This window comes from Mesocricetus auratus, unplaced genomic scaffold, assembly GCF_017639785.1.
Source record: "Mesocricetus auratus isolate SY011 unplaced genomic scaffold, BCM_Maur_2.0 Super-Scaffold_100008, whole genome shotgun sequence".
Taxonomy (NCBI): Eukaryota; Metazoa; Chordata; class Mammalia; order Rodentia; family Cricetidae; genus Mesocricetus; species Mesocricetus auratus.
The window spans coordinates 22,359,746-22,384,059 of NW_024429192.1; the positions used below are offsets into that span (position 1 = coordinate 22,359,746).

The 24,314-nt window shown below is 38.9% G+C and overlaps 1 protein-coding gene across 10 annotated transcripts in view; it reads right to left on the reverse strand.

Moving 5' to 3' along the window:
* Robo1 (roundabout guidance receptor 1) overlaps positions 1-24,314 on the reverse strand; it is a 919,114-nt gene that overhangs the window by 297,721 nt on the left and 597,079 nt on the right. Inside the window, exon 1 of one of the 10 annotated variants that reach the window (XM_040750594.1) lies at positions 19,047-19,208. The exons of the other annotated variants lie outside the window; for them this stretch is intronic. The gene's annotated coding sequence lies outside the window, so the exon portion shown is untranslated. Of the gene's footprint in view, positions 1-19,046; positions 19,209-24,314 lie in introns of those variants that run through there. 10 annotated transcript variants of the gene reach the window in all.

Genomic DNA, 24,314 nt, shown 5'->3' on the forward strand with positions numbered 1-24,314 from the left:
CGCCACCCTGCAGAAACTAGAGGATGGAAGTTTGTTCTGACTTCATTCTTTCCCATTTTCCCTTCAACAAAATGTCTAGGAAAGGTACCAATAGTAATTTTCCCTTCTGTAAAATGCTAAATAAAATTATTTACATATCTTAAAAACCCAAATTTGTTGTTTTATCCATCATTTGTCTTGTCTATCATTTGCGTACATCAGAACTATGAAATAAAATCACTGATCTCAGTCTGAAGTAGATGAAGAGAGACAAAATATTGGCAAGGATGATATTAAAACCAGAGGCAGTGACCATGATCCCAGGGGTCAGGCAGTAGAGGAAAAGGCATTTTGAATTTGAGGCTAGATTTGACTACATGGCAAGATCTATTCTTATAAAAAAAACAAAATAAATTGATTACAGGGTATGAGCCATTAAATGTAGGAAAAATAATAGTGAAAGAAATTAGGATTAGAATAGAATAGCTTAAAGTAAGATTTGTGAACTATTCTAGTGTGTGTACAGAAAGGAACTCACTACAGACTGGGTTCAGCTAGCTACCTGGGTTTAAGTCTTGTACTACATAGCTATTGTGATTTGGATAAATTGCTTACGTGGTTTTTGCATTTATAAAAAGAAGACAAGATAATGTCTAAAATGCATTCATTACATTTGCCAGATGCAAAAAGAAGAAAAAGGAAACTATTAAATAAGCACATGGATTTGAAAGTTTGGAAGCTGCCTGAGCGCCTCTGTTTGATTCTATAATGTCCCTTCCCCATCTTTTAGTTACAGCAGCACTCTTACTAATTCCAGGAGAATTTTTCCTCCAGATTTGGAAGAAACATTGTAGATGAAGCTTAGCCCCCAGCTTCAGTTTATATGTAAACTCCAAAACAAAATTTAATTTGCACAGTTCTTGGAAGATTCTGGTACAATTTCCAAAAAACATCTTTGAAAACAAAAGAAGACAAACAAAATAAAAGGGACTAGGGAAACAACTTCAGAAGTAAAATGCTCATTGGACGGACATATACATCTGTGTTCTGATCATGGACTCCGAAAGAAAAGACAAGACCATCAGCGGGACCATGGGATTATAGGGGACATAGACAGCAGGATCTCCAAGCCTCCATGGCCAGCTGGTCTAGCCGAAACAGTGACATCAGAGAGAATGAAAACTCGGCGCAATTTTTTTGTCTCCAAATGCACAAACATGTATGAGCACACCTACACACATACATGTAGGCAAATGCATGCACATCATACACACACACAAAAAAAATGGTCATTTTAAAAGCCAACTGAAAGTTTTACCACAAAGCCTAAAATGCTGATGATACAATACAAGGTCACCTCTGCTCCTTGGAGGCAAAGCTCCAAATCTAAATGGGCATGCGGTAAGGAAACTCACTACTTCCAAATACAGATACTAGGGCTGCGGAAGTACTTCTGGGCGAGAAGGAATCACGGTGTCTTTCATTTTTCTTTGCCTAAGAAATACAAAATGTTGTGGACCACCAGAGTAGAGATTAAGTCTATATGTTACAGTGAATGTTAATATCTTGCATAAAGTAAAATATTATGGCCTATCTTAGTTGTTAAGATCAACTGACCTTTGTGATTTTCCTGGAAATGGGTTTTAAAATAGCTTGCGCTGTAAAAAACAGTATATGGGTGGTCCCCTGAATTTTTTAGTGCAATGAAAATATAGTTAGTAATCATCTTGGATTATCTCTACCAAATAGAAAATAGCATGGTTTTGCAATCAATGTAAATTTCAGTTCGTTTACTTACATGTAATATGGAAATAGCAGATGGTGAAAAATTTGGATCAATTGACAGATTTTGCCATCCAACTGGCCAGTAAGGAAAATGAACAACTACATAAATAAATCTTGCCTAAAAAACTACCTCTGTCCTCACCTTAAAACTTTTGAGCCAGCCGTTGGTGGTACACACCTTTAATCCCAGCACTTGGGAGGCAGAGGCAGGCGGATCTCTGAGTTCGAAGCCAGCCTGGTCTACAGATCGAGTTCCAGGACAGCCTCCAAAACAATACAGAGAAACCCTGTCTCGAAAAACCAAAAAAAAAAAACTTTTGAAAGAATAGTCTGAAAATAAATCTTATTCGTATGTTCAAAAGATGCTTTCAAGTCACAAATTTAAACTGCATAAAAAAATAAAAATACATACAGTAACATAACCATAGGAAACGTTTCAAAGATATCATGTAAAGTTAAACTACCAATCCTTTCACTAAAGAGCAGCACTACACCTTCATAAAATATGTGTACCATAGCAATAATTAATAATTCCAAATCTAACATCAATTAAAGTAGTAAAACTGAAGCTTTTAACTCGGCTGTTTGAAGCATTCGCACAGTCACATGTAAGGATAAGAGGTTAATGTCCCCAAAATAAGAGTATGAAATTGCTGTTCTAAGGATAATTGTCTAAAGACAATTAGACTTCTAAAAAACAAAATTCTTAAAATACCCTTTTAAGGGCTTACTGAGGAATTCCTATAGGAACACAGTCAACTCCACTCTGTAAAAACACAGTAATTTTGACAGGAACAAGAATTTCTGAAGAAAAGCTTTTCACACATTAGCAAACTAATTGTATACTTTCCTTTCATACCTCTTTCAAATTTCACTGTGTGTTGGTTTTCAATTTTGCAGTTCTTGGGAATGTGATAATAAAAGGTGATGAGAGGTAGGTATCACCTATCATTCAGTATGTGACATTTAACTAATTTTCCATGTTAACTTAAAAAAAAATCAAAATTTTAACTAATAACCAAAACTTAAAAATTATAAAGAGTATAATAATTCTGAAATAAAACCTTTTACCTGATACAAAAATTCTATAATAATGTGTAAATATGCAAATATATGTGTATATAATCTATCTTTTAATTCACAAATATAAACTCCCCCTAAATTCTCCTACCTGCAAGAAAAATCTCATGGGAAATATTATAGGTCTATGTATTTTTTGTGGTGTACTGTAACAAAACTTTAGAGAGGGAATAAAATACTTATCTTTGAGAGTGGTTTGATTCTTAATTTCAAAGGGAAAGAGTCAATACTCAGTTCTGTTTATAAAGTACTTTTGGTGTTTAGTTTATGAATAGTTGGGCTGTAACTCAAATACTTCTACATCCCAGTCAGTCCTGGGCACAGCATCTTGCAAACATCGGGTCAATAAATATGTGTTGAATAAATCTGTTAACACATGTGGAAGAAGAAAATGATGGGTGACCCCAGACACTTCTTTAAATAGTTTAGAACAAGGGTATATACTAACATTCAACCAAGGAGCCAATGGTCCTCAGCACAGCTAGAGAGGAGATTAATGGGCTCCACCCCCAACCCAACCCCCACCCCCACCCCGACCTTGGGGGTTCTGTGCAGGACAGGCAGCACTTGTGAATGAGCGAGACAGAAGCAGGTGTTCATTCATGTACTGTGGTGTATGTCACCTGTGAACAGAGGTGTGAGCTGCCCCATTCTAGTTACAGATCCAGACGAAGATAGAACATCACAGAGAGAGAGGGTCCTAGAGAAAGAGATCTGGGAAAAATAACCTTGACTTTTCACAGATTGATGAACAGGCAGGCAATTTATGTTCTTTCTCTCTCCAAGTATCTCTACTTTCCAAATGTTCTACAGTGTTCTACTGGCACACTCAGAATGAAATTCTCTAAGTCAGAGATTGTGCAAGGGAACAAGTTAGCAGAGAGAGGAGTCCGGGAAATAAAATGTGACCTTTGCTGACTCTCATAGTACTCACTCATTTTACTCACCAAATATACATTAAATGTCTCCTCAGATCTGTGCTAGAAGGTAGCAGGCTCTAAAATAGTGTTAATAGGACCTGTGTCCTTTCAGATTCTGTACAATCCAGAGTTAACAATAATTATGCATGAACTACACTGTAGGCACTTACACCATGTGCATGTACTAATATTAGCCCACACTAATCATTTAAGTAATAAAAGGAAAAAGGAAAAAAAGAGAGAAAACCCTTTCCTGTGTGCACTTGAACAGACAAAGGGATTTCATATCTTAAAAAAATAACATGCAACAGAGTTAGAATGAGTGAAAGCAAGGGCCCTCCCGAGAGCAGGCTTTCCTAGCTAGGTGGAAGACCAATAGGACAGTAATTGAATGAGGGCCACAAGCCCCGAGGCACATAGTTGCTGGGTCATGCCTGTGTGACCACTGGGAATTCGAAGACTGGATATGGATTTAAACCAATTAACAGCTATCAATTGCCTCTTCTCTCTAGGCATCAAACAGACCTAATCATTTCACTTATCTTCCATGACACTGCAAGCTAATTCCTAGTCTCTGCCACTCAGGGAAAAATCAGTTATTAGGACCTTATTGTCCCTTCATATTCAACTTAAAAATGAACCTAGAATGGCTATTGTCTCTTCCTATAAGTCAGATGCAATACTAGATGGAAAGGATAGTTTGGTCCCACAGCTACAAAGGAAAAAACGTATCAAGGTAACAAATACAAGGTTAGTAGTACATAAAATAATTTAAAAGACATTAGAATTGTGTTAGGATATATGTTTGAAGAAAAAAGAATGAATTACATCTTAAGCTACAATGAATAATCATGGCAAGGAAAAGAAAATAAGCATAGATTATTTTTGTTTATTCATTTGTGTGCTGTTTGGGTATCTCCCTGCTTAGGCCCGTCTCATCTAGATGGCACTATGTAGAAAAGCCTGGCCTTGTTCTAGTCTTTCCCCATCTGCTTTCCACATTTGGGGATCACGATCTGGCTACCATGCCTTACTTAAAAATCAGAAATTCTTGATTGTCTCATTGACCAAACACTGAAAGACAACATATAAAGGAAAAAGGCTGATGCGTTATTATAAGATTTAACATTCTGTAGTTCTAATACAAGAATAAAATAGCTACTCACTGGGAACCTTCAGGGATGCCAAGATGAAAATAATGCTAAATTTTCAACCTGTTTGTTTTCTTTTATGGTTTAATCTTAAACCACAAGAATAATGGCTGTTAAATGCCCTCCCCCAAAGTAAAACAATGCATGGAAACTAAAATAATTGCAACTCAACAAGTAGTTCCTGGGTGACTATTCTGTGGTTGGCCCTACAGAGTACAGAATGAATCTAAAACCTTACAGGACCGCAGAGGCTTGTAATTAGTACTACAGAATAAAGGGAAAAAACAAAACCCCAGAGCTTCCATCTAGAGCTGTGATCAAGCACTTATGAAGCATGTCAAGCCTCCACAAGGGTAGCATAAACCCACAAAGATCCATGTTGATATATGCTGAAGGCATGGAGAGCACTACAGTTCAGTCTGAGCGCATTTACGGATAGTCTTGTTTACATAATTAGTTTCGTCCGACTTTGATTCTCAACTGGAGGCAGTTCTGAAATTAAATGGTACAGGCCAGGATTATCAAAAGTCTATGCAAGTGGTGAGCGATGAGCAGAAAGGAGGCAGACAGACGTGGCAATTCAAAATACTTGTGTCTGGGGAAGTGGGGGTAAGAAAGCTAATTAGGGCTCAGAGGCAGAGCAATGCTTAGCTTGATCCAGGCTCTGGTTCAGTCTCTAGCATCAGAAAAAAAGTGATAAACACAAGCCCAGATATGGAGGAGGGGATAGGGCGGACTAGCCAAAACTACAGTGCTGTTAAAAAGGAACATTTGCAAATGCCCTCCAATTCAAGCACATATTTACAGTAATATGCTAATATACTTAAATATATTCATTTAAAACAACTATTTTAGGTTTACATGACTAAATGAACTTATATAAAGAGAAAACAAAGCAATCTCACAGTCTCATAAAGAGGCAAAGCAAAACTTTCACCAGTTTCGGGAGTTCTTAGTTGTCTTACTTTATAACACACAAAATGCTATTTTCACAGTGGTCATCAGTAAGTATCCTGTCCCCAAGTGGACACCGTCATATCCATAAAAGCAACACTTCATTCACCTTCACCTTCAATAAGCACGTCCATATATGTCTCTGCAAGTCAGACACAAGCAAAAGCAAGACAAGCCTCCAGAAATGCAAGAGTTGCAGATTTTGCTGACGGCAAATCAAAAAATTGGAAAGACAGAGAAAAATGAATGGAAGCTTTCACGGAGCGTGTGTCACCCAGGAAATGGTCAGGAGGACACTGTCACTCTGTGTGACCCAGAAAATTGTTTCATAGCTTGGCTTCACTGGATATCACTGCATTGATATGTTTAAGATTGCAGAGACAAATAAGGAATGCTGAGAAGAAGAGAAATAGGGGTCTCCTGGGAAGACAACACCAATTGGTTGTCCAATACCAAAGGTCAGCCCTGAAAATGTACATCAATTTACATACAGGTAACATATGGGCTGATCAGGATGTATCTATCCATCCATCCATCATCCATCCATCCGTCCACCTATCCATCTATCTTTATGATCAGTTAGTATCTAGGGGTATGTGTATACACTCACCACACACACACACACACACACACACACACACACACACACACACACACACACAATGGTTTGTAAAATGAGGCCAGGAGTTTGAAAGAAAGCAAAGCAGGGAGGATTTGGAGGGAGAAAAGGTAAGGGAAAAATAACACAATTGTATTATAATCTCAAAAAAAATTGAAAACAGGAATGTGTGTGGGAAACAATTGAAACATTCAGTCTCCAAACATAAAGCAGCTTAAAGGATACGGCAATGTTACCTACCTAGATTAGATGAGAACATACTATATATATTATTGAACAACACCCTGGAGTCTATAAATAGAATGTTCACACACTGATCTAGCTTTTCAGTGAAATAGATAAAAGAATTAACTGCCCTGAAAGCTCTGTATGGTATACATGTATAGGATTGTCACACAGTACTCTATATGTTTGTGTCAAAAAACAATAGATATGAAAAAACAGGAAAAGTATTACTAAGAGTAGACTGTTTTCTCAAAGTCTCAAGAACACACAATAAATATTTTATAGTCATCTTATTAATCTTGAATGAAAAGCCAGAAAAATATCTAACCTGTATTTATATTTCAATGGACTTAATATTTTAATTCTTACAATCCCCATAACATTCTAGTGTAGGCACTGTTATTACCTACAATTTACAGCTGAGAAATAGAGACACAAAGAATCAATAGCATTCATCCCAGCACACAAAGACTATACTTATTAGACCCAAAAAATTTAAGCCTCAACATTAATGTAAATTTAAGGAAAACTACAATACACGGTGCTTCCTCACACTGGTTAGCTGGGAAAACAAGGTGGGTTCATAGTGACAATACGTGAACACTTCTTCCAGGCCTAAATTCGAAATGTCCACCTCTCTATAACCTCAGCTAATGCGTGAGTTTCCTCACCCATAAAATGAAGTTAACACAGCATGGGGAAAGCTGGAATAAGAACAGATAACTTTGTCAATGCTCACATGCTCCAAACAAAGAAAAACTGATCAGCATAGCGAGAATCCCTGATCAAAGTTGACAAGCCACAAGGCCCCTGGCTAGAATCAGGACATGGTCCTACTCAGTGCCGTAAACACGAGGTTATGAAGAAAGTGCCCCAGTCAACAACCATATGGCATCCCTAGCCTGTGGAGGATGTGCTCCAAAGGGTGTGGGGGGACTTCTGGGAAGTCAGTGCAAGTTTCTTTGTGTCCCATGAAAATTGTGAGGTTTCCGGAGAGGGTTTGATCTCCAGACATGGAAGTTCCTTTCCTTTTGGTTGGACAAATGCAGAAGCTCTCAGAGGGTCAATAACTTGCTTAGCACCGCCCAGATATTGCGGAGAGCTGAGAATCAGAATGGAAGGAACAGACGTGTTGCCATGCAACACTGCCTCTCTGCTTTCTCGCCTGAACCTTTTCACACCTACTGTTCACTTGACGCTGGCCTCCGCACAGACCGAGTGAAGTAACACCTGCTATTATTGCTTGTCCAAGCAGGAAGCTCGGTTATTTTTTATTGAAAAGTATTTTAGCAGACATTAATGTTAGATAGAAAAAGAAGAAAGGGAAAAGAAAAGCGGGAGGGGAAATGTAAGGTTGGGGATGGAGTCAGTAAAATCCATGTCTAGTGTGCACAAAACTCTGACTTCAGTCTTCAGTACCATGCAAGCACCGCAAAGCCACCGGAAATCAATCCTTTACTTTGTAGGGGGAAGCAGGAGAATTGAATTTCAGGTTCTTCTCAGCTACACAGTGAGTGTGGGGCTCACCTACAATATATGAGGCCATGCTTAAAAGGAAGCCAGAACCAGAGAAGGGAGAGGGGGATGAGGGGGATGGGGGAAGGCAGGAAGGGAGGGAGGGAGGGAGGGAGAGAGGGAGGGCGATGGGATGGGGGGAAGCCATTGGTCATACTTGTAACCATCCAACAATTAAGGACTTGGCATCCTCCAGGCACATATCAGGCATTATGTAAATAAGATTTCCTACTTTATCTAGATTATCTCGTAACAGTGCTGACAGCCGGGTAGGCATAACTAACCCGACCTATATCCTTCAATATCTTACAGTCTAGGAGTGCAGTACCTACAATCTCAGAGCCCAGGAAGTATGCAGTGATCTACCAAAGGGAATAAAACAAATAGCCAGACTCCTTTTGCCCGGGAAGGATCGGGATGTTTAGGCTGCACAGGTGGGACCGGATAGGATCTGGGCAGGTCAAAGTGTCTTAAGAGTTAAACTTACTTGAAGTTTTATGTTCGGAAATATATTTGCTTTCTTTCTTAAAACTGATTTGATTTTTTTATTTGTGTGACTGCGTGTGCACCGTCTGAATGGGCGTACATGTATGTGCATGTGAGTGAATGCATGTCAGATCACCCCGTGCCGGAGGAGGGTGTTAGGTCCCCTGGAGCCTGCAGACATGGGTGCTAGGAACTGAATGATGGAATGCTCAGCTCTTCGAGGGCAGCAAGTGCTCTTAACTAGTGGGCCATATCCCGGACCCTATGTTTTCATGTTCTTAAGAGAAAATCCAGCGGCAGAAATGGAGACTGAATTCTTCAAGGGGCACAAACAGCAGTCAAGCAAACAAAGAAATCACTGGGCAGCCATAACAAGCCACTTACAATGCAAGTGCATTGCCTCACAGTACTGCAGTCAAGGAGGAAACGGGTTGGCTCTTCCTACAGTGAGGGCGAATCTGCCCTCTGCCTCTCCCCAGTCTCTGGGTGTTTGCCCGCTGTTCTTTGATGTCTTCGGTGGCATCACCCATGAACTCAGGCCTCTGGACCGGCCAGGGCATCCTTGTGTCTCTGCTTCTCTGTCCAACCTCTCCCTTTCTGTAAGAGCACAGACATGCTGAATGAATGCTCAAGCCAATAACTCCCACCTCATCTGGATCCTCCACAAACAGCCTACCCTATGCAAATGACACCTCATCTGCATGTGTTGCAGGCAGGAATCCAACCACATCCCGAAGCAGAAACAGCTCCATCCTGTGACCTTAGAGAAAGTTGAAAGGATGTTTAAGTGGGGACTACAAAGGAGGAGCAAAAATAATATGGAGAGGATCAATCCAGCGTAGCTATTTCATGGCTAGCTAGCAGGAGGATGGAGATGAAGGCAACTCTCAGCCAAACTCCAGACACGTAGGCATGTTCAAAAACGGAGCCTACGGCAGCATGGCCCTTAGGCGATCTGGGGGAAGCGAAGGAACAGCTGTAAGTGTTTCTAGGAGCACCTCACAGCTGGGCAAGATGAAGGGTGGTGGGAAGAGAGTCAAGCACTGATGAGTCAACCATCCACAACCCAGCGGGAGGCAACTGGGGGGGGGATGAAAACCCAAAGTAACATTTAAAGAACAAATTCATAAAATTAGGTACCCAGGCTCTGAGGCAAGGGGTCTGGAGTGCAGGAAGAAGCACAGCTTAGGGCTATTTTTAGCCTACATGTGACAATGGGCACTGACAAAGTCAGTTTCTTCATGTATTTTGCTTGACTTGTAACTCCAAAAATGGTTTAAAACCAACTTGAGGCTGAATTGATGACAAAAAAATTGTAAAGGTGATTTTTTTCCCCATCACATTCCCATGGTGTTTACTATATCAAGAATTACGTTTCAAAATATAATCAATAGTTATAGTATGTACTTTGTGTTCTGAAACTGTTTTAGGACAAATTTAGTTAACATTTATCAACCATAATGAATAAGTTCATGAAAATGAGAACAAAACACATATTTACATCTAAGATTAATGCTTATTCCATAGATGTCATATAAATATGTAGAATATTCACAATTTATTACATGTATACATAAAGGTATGTTCGTGGAGTCTGTTTACGGGCACTTAGTCTATTCTTGAAAACATCTTTGACACTGCTGTTACAGAGTGATAAAACCACCAAGGCACTTACTACTTTGAGTGAATTAAATATTTTGGAGAGGTGGACCTTCAGTGGGAAAATCCCTTACACATAAGAGTCTTAAAATAATGTCACTCAAGTCAAGTCAAAAGTATATACGTAATTTATCTTTCATAGTCCTGTTTCAGTAAAGGAAAAGAGCTGGGCCATGATGGCACATGCCTTTAATCCCAGCACTCACTGGGAGGCAAAGGTGGGCAGATCTCTGTGAGTTTGAAGCCAGTCTGGTCTACAGAGCGAGTTCCAGGACAAGGTCCAAAGCCACACTGAGAAACCCTGTCTCGAAAACTCAAAAAAAAAAAAAAAAAAAAAAAAAGAAAAACAAAACCGTGTGAAGTCTGTTCTGAAAGCTGAAATATTTTCAACATGGAAAATAATTCTGGAAGGACAATCACTATCTGTTTCTACTTGAATAAACTCATATCATAAGGACGGCTTTAAGTTACTTCCCATTTCTTTAACACTATGATTCTTACAAAGTAATCTTGCCTTGTCAAATGACGTTTCCTTGAGCTCTGTGATGTGTTTATGCTCCTCTGGTACACTAGACACCAGTCCCATGAGGCTCTTCAGCATGGGAAACTGAACTTTTATTTCATTTTATTTTAATTAATTTAATTTAAATAGAAACATGCAACTGGAGTCTACTGTGTGAAACAATACCCTCATCAATTATGCAAAGGGAAAGCCGCAGTCTGTACTGAGGACTCTTAAATGCTGGCATCCATCACACGGAACGTCATAACTTATACCTCAGAATCTGTAACAGTGAAGTGCAGAGGGGAAGCTTATTAACAATTCACATGTCACAGGCAATGTGATTCCCAGGGAATTGAATCAAAGCTAGGGTGTCTTTTTTTTTTCCCTGACACAGGGTTTCATTCTGGAGACTAAGCTACCCTCCCACAAACTGGAACGTCCTGCTTTAGTCCCCTCTGAGACTTGGGACTGGAACTAAGAGATGTAAAACCAAACCCAACCAAAGAACCTGTTTGCAAAAAGGACCAGAAGTTGTCTTGATGTAAATCCTAGCTTGAGAACACTTGGCTCATTTCCATTCCAAGGTGGAGTGACTGCTTCTCTCTAACGGGAAATGGGAATGTGTTCTGCTTAACAGCTGAGTTCTGATATGAAAACATGCTGCTTTAATTTGAGTGGCGTTGGCACCTCTTAATCAGCACTTTAGAAAGCTTTACCTATTTAGGATGGACTGGAAAGCAAGTTATTTCATTGTATGAAATACCACCAGGCATCAACTAATTCCCCTGCATAAATGTACATTCATGGTATCTAATCTTTCTGTGGATCTTTCAGTAAACGAATTAACTGCCTTCCCTGTTGCATCCAAGTCACTGTTTTTGATTTCCCAGGTTTAAAGCCAGATCCCCATACTTGTTAGGTAAATTTATGCAGCATTTTTCTGGTTCTCAATTTCCTCGTCTATAAAATGAAATAAAGCTGGAATGACAGTGCCTTCCTCGGAGGATGGTTATGACAGCCAGATGGGAAGGACCCAGCGGAGGTCAGGCATGTGTGTAATAAATGCTAGATATCCAGTTCTCTTCCCCCTCTCAATGGCTTTTCTGTTTTTTTAATTTACTTCTCTTTCAATCTATTCTGTCAATATGGCTGATGGCTGCTAGAAACACTTTGTACATGTTTCAAGACCACACAGAGTCCAAAGAATTGCCTCCACGGAGCAGGTGGTATCTGTACATGGGACCTACGGGCTTCTCCTCAGTGATGAGGCCTTCCCAACTCCACCCAATCCTTGGACCTTGGCTATTGTTTCACTGTCTTACCCCTATAATGCAGGCCAAGCCTAGCCTGTAACTACAGCCCTGCTTTCTTTCTCCTGATTTATTTAGATATCTGCCCTCTCATATAATACTCCCCTGTCACTCTCTACTAGGAGGGAAAAAAAAATGAGACACTGAATGGTATGCCCATGTAGACAACTTGAGAAGTGAGAGTGTTCTGGATCTCTGCTCCACCTTGTTTCACTCAAATGCACACACACACACACACACACATACACACACACACACACACACACACACATATTCATTCTATACCCTTCTTTTTCTACATAGCTGGGTTAGATAATCCTAACACTGAGCTACACTTTTTAGTATCCTTTCAATTTTAAAAGCTAATGCCTTAAAACGATATTGATTTTTTAAACTCACAAATCTAATAAAATATTTCAACATATAATTTCTTTATCTTATAAGAAGAAATGGATAGCTACTCTTGGATTAGGGTGAAACAGAATGAGGTATCATGGAGGAGAGAGAGAGAGAGAGAGACAGAGACAGAGACAGAGAGAGACAGAGAGAAAGACAGAGACAGAGAGAGATTCATTTTCTCAGCCTTGCTGTAAGAGAACTTCCTAATTTAAGTCAAAGAAACTGTGGTTAAGGTGGAAACATTTTGTTTTTAACAGAGGTATTTTGGAATTTTTGGTTTTTATTTTTGTTTTTGGTTTTTTTTTTTTTTGGAAGTTCCATTACAAAAATATCTAAAGATCTCATTCAAGATTTCCTCAGTAGCTTACTGAAGAGGGATGAAATGGAACTCTGAAAACAAACCATGCTGATAAGTCAATTTCATAAGAACTTCGAATATTAACAAGGTACTTGAGGGGGACCATGAGGAGCCCTCAAATGCAAAGTCTGTTGCTCTACAGATAAAAAATACCTTTAAAAAAAGTGACTTTTTTTTTCAAGACAGGGTTTCCCATTGGGCAGCACAGTGTTATTTCATGTCACCTCAGGGGTGTGTGTGTCGCACTGGAACAGAAGTCTACTGTAACACACCCAGCAGAGGTGCATGTGGAGACTTTAGCTTCACATTTGTGAAGTTTGTCTTTCAAAGAAAAAAAAAAACCCAAGAGTCAAACATATTAAAATAATTATACTATATGAAATCACATGGACACAAATGTGAGTTTGTATTACATATCAAATTAAAAATAAACAGTAATTAAAGTATTTGGTGTCTGCAGACAGAGTTAAATTACTATTATTAAATGTTGCACCATTTCATATTAAGACAGAGTTTAAACAAATACTCTTGTCATTTTTAAATTTAATCTGTTTAGGTACTGAAAAAAAAAAGAATATTCTGTAGGTGGTTTGTATGTCTGTTTATATTTTATATCTCAAAACCTCAGAAAATTAAGAACCAAAACTAAAACTAAAGGAAAAGAGAAATGGTAATATGCACTAACTACTAGAACAGGCTTTCTCTTTCTCTCATTACTTAGAACATGATAATGTTTGAATGAACAAAGTCCAGGTGTCCATAATTCTGTAGCATATCTGAGAATATGTGTCTCTCTGGTTAAAAACTAAAGGAAAAGTAACTGAACCCAGTGCCTGGAGATAGTATGTGCTTACATAATGCTCCTCCATCCCATTCCCCTTCCTTAACCTTAGGCAAATAAATAGTCGGAAGCATTCTCTCATTCACAATACCACACAGCAAGATGATACGGACGGAACTGCCGGGATGGCTCAGCCATTGAAGGTTAGCCTTACAACCAAAAATGATGTGGCTTTTCCATCATTTAGGACTGACCTTCAAAATATGCTAATTGAATATCACAATTTGGAAAGTGGAAAGTGTATTAAAGGGAGATTCCTCTACACAATGAAAGATGTAACTGGGGATGGGGGTTTCCTTCTGATGGTAGAGTTCTTGTCTGGCATGGACAGACTCTAGGCTAGATCCCCAGCAGCAAACAAACAGGGTGTGGTGGTTCACACATATAGTCTTCCTACTTGGGAGGTTGGGGCAAGAAGTCTGGAGTTCATGGATATCTTCCAGTACATAGTAAGGCCACCCTCAGGACATAAGACCCTGACTAAACAACAGCAGGGGAAAAGAAAAAAATCAAAAATTGAAGGACGGAAGAAAGAGGAGGAGGGTGAGAAGGCGGAGCCAAAAAAGAAGCTAAAGGCATTAGTTACCATTTAATTATCACCTCCTGAAATCTGAAAATGAAATAGGTCTGAAGTACCCATGGGTGTTTAACCTTTAGGATTTTAGAATAGAAAAGAAGCATACTAGTAAATCAATGAAATAATCATTACAACTAACAAAAACATTCTTACAAGGTAAGGGGCAAATATCTTCCAGAAATATTAAAACAATATTAGGCCCCAAGATGCTTTGATCACCCTGCTGGCCATGAATAAACTAGTAACTAGTCCAATACCTCAGCCAGAGTTAGTTAGTTAATTAGTTGGTTAGTTAGAAACACACAGAACTTCTGTGTTCATCACTACCACAGGTTAGGATCCACACCCAAGCCTTCCAGCACACTAGGCAGCCTTCCCCACATTGGGCTACAACCCCAACCTACAGACCTAGGACTTCAGTCTCCATCATTTGAATGTCAAACTCCACTCCCCATAGCTCATCCAGAGTAACTCTGGGTGTTTATTGTTGGTGTAGATACAAAACGGAAATAGGTCATGTGGCAACGTGGAGTTCACAGGTAGAAAAAATATTTCCTAAATTTGGTACAGAGTAGAATCTCTTTCTTGAGAAGGTGCTAATAAAAATGTTCAAATTCCAATTCATAAGTCTTGAAGTACAGACATGACAAAAATGACCAAAAAAAAGGTACAGAAAAAAAATGTTCTGAGGCAAGCAATGAGTTAGAAAGTGTGAACAAGGGGTTAAACAGTCCAGACAGTTGATTTCCAATTCCTACTCGAGCATCTTGAGAGGCTGCCCTTGCCTAACATATTTCTAGAAAGCCTATGACTAGAGAAGTATATTGGGCAACACACAGATAAGAATAGATAAAAATATAATGTTTTATACTAACATTTTAAGGCCTTCAGAATATTGCCAAGGCTACTGAATACTCCTTTAATAAATATTTATAGCACAGAACAGGCATTGGTCATGTAGTCAATTGCCACTATATGGCCATACTCACAACTTAGAATTCCTTTCATTTCTTCTTTAACCAAAAGCTTCGTTTGAATATTTCCCAAATAATGTCAAAAGGATATCTCAGTTTGCAAGGCAAACAGGGCAGTTCCTCCAGGATTTCTACTTTGAGAACCGGGTCAGAGCAACATTGTATAATCACAGACCTGTTTCCCTTACAAACCTCAAGAATGACTTAGAAGTTTACCTTGAGACAGCTTGAGAATGCTCCATTTAGAGAGTTTTACAGTACTGTATTTATCTAAGTTAAAATTGGTTGGGTTCAGTGACTTTTGCCTGCATTCTCAATACTTGGGATGCCGAGGCAGAAGCATCTCTTGAACTTGGTACTGGAAACTAACCTGGACAACAGAGAGTGATTCTATTTCAAAAGCTGTAGCAACAAGCAACACAGGGGGAATGGCTGAGGAATACTCACTAGAGTTGTGTCCTGTCATGTACCTGTCTTTAAGAGGCAATGACAGTCCTCATTCATCCCCAATTCAGTGTCTCTGACTAGTTCACATTGCTAAATTTATTCATTTCTCAACTGCGAAACGTTTGCGTCTGTGTGTGTGGGGGGGGTTCATGCGCGCACACACACACACACACACACACACACATTTATTTTTCATTTTTTGGTATTTTTGTGGCAGTGAGGAAATCCTTAGCTAGCTATACCTTCCCTTTATTCTTCTAATAATAGATTCCATTCCTAGGCCACAGTGGAGCAGGGGTCCCAACCTGGTTACATCAATTACTGTGCAAAGAGACAACTGAATCCTTCCCAGGGATCTTCCAACCTGGAGCTGTCAAGGAAAAGCTATCGTATTGTAGCTCACCAAGCATCGTGTTCGTTCTTGCACCGAAATGAACTGCCTTCAAGGTAGAAGAACGAATTAATAGCACAAAAGAGGTAGAGGAAAAGGGTGAAATGTATCAATGGCATTCATCTGTTTCTTTAGTCCATAACTGTGGTCTCACCCACGTGTTTTCTATAGTTGGAGCATATTGAATCAATGTATTTTCCATTACTGAATGGATTTCCTTCATTTGTAAACAAATAATTCTAATAAACTAATCGCCCTAAAATCAGGTTTTCTTTCTTCAGTGCATCCTCACAAGAATGTTGGTAAGAGTTTTCCATTCTTGGCTCTCCAATTCTCTAGTTTCTCGCATTTCTATTTACAACCTCTTCTTCCACGAAACCTTGCCTGCCCAATATAGTCTATGTAATACATACCACAGAAAGTCAATATGTCTTCATCTACGTCTTGTATTCAAACTATCACAAGTCTCTATAGTATGTATCTAACTAATATTACTTATGTCATGAAGGTTTTTTTGGTTTTGTTCTTTTGGGTTTTTTTTTAAAACACTAGTTTTAAATAGTTAAAATTCACAGTCACTGTTGGTGTCACCTGATGAAGAACCAGCTAGAAAATGCATTCTTGTGTGCCTGTGAGTGTATGCTGAGAGTAGTGGATTCTGGAAGGGAAAAGAGAGAAAGTGAGCTGAGTCCATAAATCTCCCTCCGTCCGCTTCTTAAGCATAGACACCACAGAATCAGCCTCTCAGACCTAGGCTGCCATGACTTCATGCCATGAGAGGCTATCTCTCTTCTCGAATCACAGGCCACAATAAATCTTTCTGCTCCTAAGTCCCTTCTGCTGGGGGATTTTGTCATAGCAATAAGAAAATTAGGTAATACCACTTTAGAGCACACAGGTAAAGCATGACAAAGCCACCTGAATGAGCTCTGGTGGACTTCTAAGGGTTTTACCCAACAATTAACTGAGGAGACTGTTTAAGAACTGGATTCAGTTAGAATAAGGAAGTTACCTAAATACAAGTGATTATTATGAATTAATTCCGACTGTAGGTCAATACAATTCCCCCTTCCCTTTCCCCCTCCCTCCCTCTCAATTTCTTTTCTTTCTTCTTTGTGCTAGGGAGGCAGTTGAGGACTTCAGACATGCTCTATCAGTCTACTGTAAAATGATAGTCCTAGATCTAATGTAACAGTTTCTACTAATGTATAAATACCACTGTTCTGAGAACGACACTAAATTTTATGTTTGGACAATGGGGGAGGACAGAGAGAGGAGAGGAAGGGAAAGAGAAAAGGGGAAATTCCAATGTGATTCACAATGGTAAATTTGGGAATTTAAGAAGAAAAAATACAAGACTTAATGGAATGCGCTTCTATTGAAAACTGAACCAAAACTCGGGTAGTGGCCTTGGATTCTTCAGACAGATGGTGTCGACACACCAGCCGATTTGTCAGCTTGGCAATGGAAAAGGGATAGATAGGTTTACAAAATGCCACCAAACTGAATATATGAAAGAGGAGAAAGAGGCTTGAATCTGTCCACTGATACTTGATCCTGGTTACTGCATGGTTTATAAAATAGGCTACTCTTGTCACCAACAGTTTAGAGTTTCCTCCTAAGATTTTCATAGACACCGTTCTCAGAACAAAGCTGAATTTTAGTAGGGACAGCTGGGTTTAACAGGTGAAGGGAGCCCATCTAATGGTTTTCCTACCAAGGCCTCTGGGTTCATTTTCTTTCTAGGTTTTTATCTAACATAATGTAACCTGTAAATATTTCTAACCCTTAAAGATTATCTGAGAATTTATTCATAACCTAAGTAAACAAAAATTGTACTAAAGACAGAAAGTTCCTATTTACAGATACAAATACTGTAATTTAATTTTCCATTGCTCAAGGTAGAATTTTATATTAGATTATATTCAACCAAATTAAAATTAGCATTCAATAATTCTTCCCCGAGAGTCCAAAGCATGTCTACTAATGCCACCAAATTAAATCAGACCCAGAAAGTTCAATTTGATTAGTAATTTTCCTGGTGAGTTTGGGGCCCTTCAAATGTAAATTAGCAGTTTCATTAACATGGGAATGAGAGCAAGATATGGGCCCCGGAAGACAAAAAGAGTTGATCTGAGAATCAAGGAAATTAGTGCTGCTTTCAAAAAGCAAAGGGTCTCCCAAACTCCATTTACCCTAAGACATCTCTGACATGATAAAGAGACCGCAGTCATTTGTGTTTAGATTGAAACAGTTTCCAGTCCAGCTCCGATAAAAAGGACAGCCAGCCCTCTGGTCTGTCCTGCATGGACTGCATGCATAAGAAAGACTAGCCACAGCTCTCCTGATTTTGGCAGAACTTAAATCTGAGCAGATAAATAAATGTACATAAGAATTTTATTTGTAGTTACATAAAGGTAAAAGCCAGCATGTCCATCTGTCCTCTTTTTATCTAGACAGTTTTTTAGAGGCAGAGTGTCTCTTACTCAAGCTGGTCAAGAACTCACTCTAAAGGGGAGAATAATCTTGAACTCCCCATCATCTGGCCTCCATCTCCTGAGTATATATTATATATGCCATATACATAATAATACTATATGTACACTTATATATAATGTATATAATATACAACTATATATAACACTGTCCCTTTATATTACCGTATGCTCTATGTAGTTGCATCTATAAATGTTATATTGACTCTATTTTCATTTCTGTGCTACCTTTAAATTTATGCCATGCCAGTGGAAACCTTCCTTAGCTTAGTATAATCAACTAAGACTTTGTCCTTTCTTTGGGAGAAAACTGGCGATTCAAGCAATGGAAGCACGAATGGTTATCACACATGAGTAAAAGCAACAGATTGCCTACCTCCAGAACACTGTCAGATCAGTATATGTGGTCTCCTGGAAAATTTTGTGAAGCACAGCAAATCTAAGATATAGTTCACCGTACTTTAACAATAGAATCCAAACTCTGCCTAACATCTAGTATGGTTTCTTTGCCATTAGAAAGAGTATTCACTTCAAAAAGCAAGAAAAGAAAAAAAGAGAGAAATGGCATTCAGCTACTTCTCTCTTCTAAATTCTTTTAAACAGAACATTCTCAATGGTCTCCAGGAGAAATGCTAAGCTGTTTAAGTTCCATTCCTAGAACCAAAAGTCGTTGGTAAGACATGCATCATAACTACAACATATGTCAAAGGATTTAGACTCAGGAACTCATTCATATGGATGAGTTCAGATGATACAGATATAGATATATCTCTCTCTCTCTCTATCACACACACACACACACAGAGAGAGAGACAGAGACAGAGACAGAAAGAGACAGAGAGAGAAAGGGACTTTGGAAAGAAATAAAGGATAGTATAAAAGAAACTAGAGATTAAAAAAATAAAAATCTGGTGCACACCTTTAATCTCAGCACAGGGTAGACAGAGGCAGGTGGATCTCTATAAGTTCAAGGACAGCTTGGTCTAAGTAATGAACTTTAGGACAGCCAAGGCTAACAGAGAGACACCCTGCCTCAAGATAGATAGATAGATAGATAGATAGATAGATAGATAGATAGATAGATAGATAGATAACAGATAGACAGACAGACAGACAGATTTTTTGTGTGTGTGTATATTGTATTCAGAAACACACCAAAGTTTTAGCATTACATGTCCATAGTCACTAACATACGCAATGCTGATCACACCAGTAATTATGGTTTACTCAGACCTTCCTTAGCCAGCATCAGCTCTGAGGTGAGGGGAAAAACCTAACATTCTACTTCTCCTCAATATTCATACACATATAAACCAAGCAAGACTAAAGTCCTTACCAATCATTTTACACAACATAACTATGTCTGTGTTGTATGTTTATGTATATGCATGTGTGCTATGTTGAGACAGATCTCTCTATAGCTCAGATTATTTTAGAACTCTCTATATAGCCCAAGCTGATCTCAACCTTGCCATGATCCTCCTGCCTCTGCCTCCCAAGCACTAACAACATGGTAACTGTGAAATGCATGTAGCTAAAACCCACATATGAGCTTTCAGACTTTTGTTATTTTAGCCTCCCTTTCCTGTGTACAGGAGTCTCACTGTACATTTAGCAATGTCAAGGATCGCCATCTATTCAGCTGACTGAATCTGAATGGGCTAGTTAATTCATTGAAGTGTAGAAGTTTCCTTAGCCTATGGACCTACAGGATGATAAGTTCAACAGTATGACAAATGGTATCTGTTGAAATTAAAGTACCTTTATATTCACACATGCAAAATCAATAAAATTAGATGCTTCCACCTAGTGGCAGAATCAATTAACTAAGGTGAAGGTTGAGGAAAGAGCAGGGAAGTCCACAAATAACAACACCCAATCATTTCAGTGAAATAACCCTATTCCTATCTCTTTTGTATCAATGTTTTCAGACCACGGCGTGTTTGGTTTCTGCTGCTCCATATTTAATACTGTCACTCTTCTGGAGAAAACACTGAGCAGAAGGGGGAAAAAAGTCATAATGGAATGTAGCAGGCTTTCTCTCTTAGGGTCACCAACCAGCTCCCAAATTATGACATAGAGACTTCTTCTTATTAGTTATGAATGCTTAGCCTCGCTTAGGCTTTGCTTTTGGCTAGCTCTTTTAACTAAAATTAAACTGTTTCTCTTCATCTACCTTTTGCCTTGGGGCTTATTACTTTTCTTTCATTCTGTATATCTTACCGTCATTGCTTCTGCTGCCTGTCAGTCTGGCAGCTGTCTGGCTTCTTGCCCTGGGCATGTCCCCCTTTCTCCTTGGTCTCTTTTGTGTCCCCCCTTTCCTAGATTTCTCCTCACATTTATTCTCTCTGCCTGCCAGCCCCGCCTATCCTTTTTCTGCCTAGCTATTGACCATTCAGCTCTTTATGAGACCAATCAGGTGCCTTAGGCAGGCCAGGTGAAACAAACGCAACACATCTTTACATAATTAAACACACATCCTTACATCATCAAACAAATGCAGCATAAACAAAACTAACACAACTTTACACAGTTAGAGTAATATTCCAGAGCATAAACAAATGTTAAAATAATTTTCCACAGCCAGGCAGTGGTGGCACACGCCTTTAATCCCAGCACTCGAGAGGCAGAGGCAGGCAGATCTCTGTGAGTTCCAGGTCAATCTGGTCTACAAAGTGAGTACCAGGACAATCAAAACTGTTACATAGAGAAACAAAACCAAGAAAGAAAGAAAGAAATGAAGGAAGGAAGGAAGGAAGGAAGGAAGGAAGGAAGGAAGGAAGGAAGGAAGGAAGGAAGGAAAGAAGGAAATAAGGAAGGAAGAAAGAAAGAAAGAAAAAAGAAATGAAAAGGAAGAAAGAACAAAAGAAAAAAGGAAGCGCATAAACCAAAATTAAAAGGCTGGAATATCTCCAAGGAGACCATGTTCCTCTTCCATAACTAAAATCTGACTGTACTGAGACTCAAAGAGTTAACAAGAAAGTTCTACAACAGTGTATTCCAGTGCATTTCCTCCCAGTCCAGTCAAGGTCAAAGGCTGCTCAGATCTGCTCTCCAACTATTTACAAACCTCTTTATCAACATTAGTACTCTTCAAGTTCTGACATCTCTCTTCAGGACAGAAGTATTTATTTAATCAACAAGTACAGCTTGAGGAACATCAGGCTCTTATTCATGACCAAGTAATTAAAAAACGGAAAACACATCACTGAGTGCCTAATATATGCAGGCATTAATTGGTTCAATTGGTGAATGTTTCCCCAGACTGCATTTGTTTCTTATGGATGGGTGCTGTGTTCCCATCCATGCCTCCTGGCTTTCAGGATTTGCTAATTAGTGCTTTCCTAATCCCATTCAGAAAACTAGAGCAAGTCTTTGCCATTCCCCTTCCATAAATGGGTGGTCACCCAGATTAGGTCAGGCCAGCTCAGCCTACAATGGCATCCTTAATCAGCCAACGTGAAATCAAAATGAGGCAAAAATCCTGGCTTTTATCTCCCACTGTCTTTGGAGCTAATTAAAATGCAGGGGCTCTTGCTCCTGATACAGCCCTGCTGTTCTATACACTAATAAGCCAACAAAAGGTGTTGAAAGCAATGGGCTGAATAATTGTCGAAATTTACAGTTCCTTAACAGCAACTGTTACAAAGATTTCTGCCTGCTCCTTAGAGTAGTAGAGTCTATCACACTCTGTCTGATAAAAAATCTCACTAAGGAGATCAGCTCCGGAATTCACGGTTAAGCATCAAGCAGATTCAAAGTGGATTTTGTTCCTACAAAAGGGATGTCCATTTTTGCTGTTGTCGCTATTACTTATTTGTCTTTGACGACACTCTACAAACCAAAGAATCAAATATCACCATGCTCTTTACAATATTTCCCCAGAGGATGGGGGGGGGGGGTCTCTCTGTTAGCTTAAACAAATCCTTGAGAGACTGTTGGCATAATAAATAAAAAGGCGGGTGGGAAAATGGAAAACACAAGTTACAGACAAAAAAGAAAGAAAAGGCACACAGAGAGAGAGACAGCCACATGAGCAATTTGGGATTAGACCCTTCCTAGTCATTTACCCCACCAAAAGAAAATTTTAAATTAATAACCAACCTCAATAAAAACTCCCTTCTCAGCCAGAGTAAGCTTTTGATCTTCCTGTTTCCCTCCCTCGGGCTATTCCTTTATATTTATTAAAATGCACCTCGAGCATGTTACAAGTAAAACAATAATTTCCTACAGTTAAATACATGTACAAGCATATAATTTGAGGGTCCATTTGCCAAGGAACACCACATGTTCCAAACACATATACTAAATGAAATCCACATTATAATTATATTTAAAAATCAATACATTAAGGGAGGATCCGACACTTTCAAAGAGTTGCAGACTGTAATTGTGAGAAAGTGACCTCCTTCCCTCCCTAAAATCTGGCAGGCTGTAGGACACCTGGACAGGAGGTGGGGGGAATAACCAAGATTCCTCTGGGCCAATCTTAAAAGCATAGGTACAAAAAACACCTTAAGAGGCTTTAATCTCTGCTTGGCACCCTGTCACATTGCCACAGTGAACCCTAAGAGGCACCAAGTCCAACTATGAAGCCACATATACAAGTTCCAAAGCCTCGCAAACACAGATGTGTATGTGTAAAGCTGAAATAAAGCACTCTTCAGCGGAGTGGACAGCATTCTACACGCAAAAACTTAAATATCTGCAACATAGGCATTTGTAAATCAGTGTCTCTGTCACCTATTATTCATTAAAAAGAAAAAAAAGGTTGAGCAATGGTTGTGCACACCTTTAATCCCAGCACACAAAAGGCAGAGGCAGGTGGATCTCTAAGTTCCAGACCAGCCTGGTCTACAGCGTGAGTTCCAGGACAGCCAGGACTATGAAGAGAAATCCTGTCTCAAAAAAAAAAAAAAAAAAACAAAACAAAACAAAAATCATGGTACCAATTATTATTTACAGCATAGAAAAACAAGTAGTAAAAATATATTCTTTTTCAGATGGAAACTAGCTTCTTAGGAAACTTCCCCTTAGTTGTTATATGTATGCAATTTTATAAAACATCAAAGCACTTCAGCCCCTGAGAATGCATAACAATACATCCCTGGAAGAAGTATCTAAAATGATCCCTCAAAAGACATAATATTAAATAGGCAGAAATAATAGTTGAGAAGTACTGAGTCTAAAAAAGCACATTACTTTAAATCTACAAACCACTACTAACACCCAAACTATCATTACTAAGTTATCAAAGTAAGGTAATAATATGCCACTTACATAAAACATACTGTATGTGTTATGTGTATTAGCTCATTTAATCCTTTCTGTCAGGTATAAAACAGGTACTATTGTCTCATCCAGCATAGGAATGAGAGAACGAGAGTACAAAGTATTTTTAAAAATGTAACTTTCCCATACTCGCATACCTTGTAATTAGGGGCTGAGTTTGTACACTTAATCATAATGTCATTACATATAATTATATAAATTATGGGATACTGTAGTTTATTTTATTGTATCTTATACAACAGTAATGGTTAATGTTTATAAAAGGTCAGAAACTTTGTGCATTAAGTATGACACTCAAATTATCTCATGGCAATCTCTCACAAATCTGTCACCATCACTCTCAGACATGACA